The following is a 1744-nucleotide window of genomic DNA, read 5'->3' on the forward strand; positions in this document are numbered from 1 at the left end:
GGTGGGGGGTGGATTCCAGTTGCCACAAAGCCAAAAAAGTTTGTCCTCTTTTGAGGTGCTCATTCCCATCTTCTACCACATCATTCGTCTTCCTTCAGCAGTCAGGGGCTCATTCATTAGCTCTATGTGAATGATGATCTGTGTATGAATCATACTGTTCGCTAATGATTCACGCAGTTGTAAAAGAGGGTATCAGGCTGCTGAACTACCAGGGGCTATAAAACACTTACTGTAGTTCTTGTTTGACATGTAACTGTTCTCCCTGATCAGATTATTTTCTGCCACTTGCTAGCATGTACTCTCAAAACAGCACTTCCTAATTGTTACTAGAATTCAAAAGGAACAGGTAGAGCAGGCAGATGAAAAAGCCCAGGAAATGTTTTACAATAATTAGACAGGGGCAACCAGCAGATTGTCAACAACCCTTTGGACACTCTCCCCAGCTCCGGCTGCCTTCCCACCTTGCACAGGGAGAGGGCAGCTTTCTCTGACCACCAACCCTCAACACCACCAAAACACAAGCTCTTAAGAGACACTGCCTTAGTCCCGAGAGGTCTGATCAGCCCCACTCACATGAAATCCATATTCAGCTTCTAAGCCCAGCACTATGGTGACTGGCAGCCTGAAGAGACTCAGAGTCAAAGCAGGGAAACAGCATGGAGGCAGCTGCAGTACATCCTACATGATTACCAGCCACAGAGCCCTCAGGTATCACTTCTGCCCTGGACTATTTCTATTCTGGCCTCTCTGCAAATGCCATCTCCTTCTTCTCACACTACCAGAAGCAAAAGGCAGTATTAATATTATAGCCCTTACCTCTAACAGAAACATGACCTCCTTTAGAAACTACCCTTAAGACAAGTAGGCTGAAAAAGCACTACTTCGAGGAAGCAACTCGGCTTAGGTAAGAACTCAAATCATAAGCTCTTCCCCCAAACCCTCCACACTTTAATGATGATCATAAAGCCAAAGCAGAAAACTCACTGTCAGTAAATTCCAATTCTGTGTGCCACCCCACAGAGGCTACTCTCTCAGTCCTTGCCCCACTCATCAGCTTCACATTCCCCCAGAGCAAGAGACATCTGTTCACCCCAAGGCTGGCCCAGCCCAGATCCCAGCAAAAGACTTTTAGCAAAGGTAGGTCCACCAGAGACATCAGCTTGCTGTGGAGAGATCCTCAAGGCTATCCCATGACTGGCACTAGCATGAGACATATCAGCACTGCTACCTAATTAACACAGCACAAGTTGGAAAGCCAAGTAGTACCTTGCCACAGCACTGCCCTTCACAGATCCACCAGCTCACCCAGGCCCGGTTCAAGGTCTCCATCATACTCCACGTCCTAAGGTGAAAGCTTCAGCTCTGCAGAAACAGATCCTGTATCAACAGTTAAACTGCTCCCCTGAGCCCAGACCCGAGCCACAGCCACAACAACAAACAGATCCCAATACAGAAGGTAGAGAAAGATGTGCTAGCATCCTGGGAGCAGGGCAGGGAGCCTCTGAACTGACACATCTCTGGCAGCATGGCCAAAAAACAGTCACAACAATGAAAAACCACACCAAATCCTCCTCCTGATGTATGACATCACTTAAAGACAAGATAGTTATACTGGTACTTGCATAGACATAGTGGTATTGTTACAATCACATACGATACAGTACACCAGTGTATGTGGTGTACTGTATCTTATATGCATATATGGTGCAGTAGAGGAACTCACACCGGAGTTAAGAATCAACTG

The 1744-nt window shown here is 46.7% G+C and overlaps 1 protein-coding gene across 1 annotated transcript in view; it reads right to left on the reverse strand.

Annotated features, from left to right (window-relative positions):
• ETF1 (eukaryotic translation termination factor 1) overlaps positions 1–1351 on the reverse strand; it is a 22590-nt gene extending 21239 nt beyond the window's left edge. The window contains exon 1 of the mRNA XM_026857909.1: positions 1267–1351. The gene's annotated coding sequence lies outside the window, so the exon portion shown is untranslated. The remainder of the gene's footprint in view (positions 1–1266) is intronic.
• Between the last annotated feature and the right edge of the window lie 393 nt (positions 1352–1744).

The sequence above is a fragment of the Athene cunicularia genome, assembly GCF_003259725.1.
Source record: "Athene cunicularia isolate RWA chromosome 13 unlocalized genomic scaffold, athCun1 chr13_part1, whole genome shotgun sequence".
Classification (NCBI taxonomy): domain Eukaryota; kingdom Metazoa; phylum Chordata; class Aves; order Strigiformes; family Strigidae; genus Athene; species Athene cunicularia.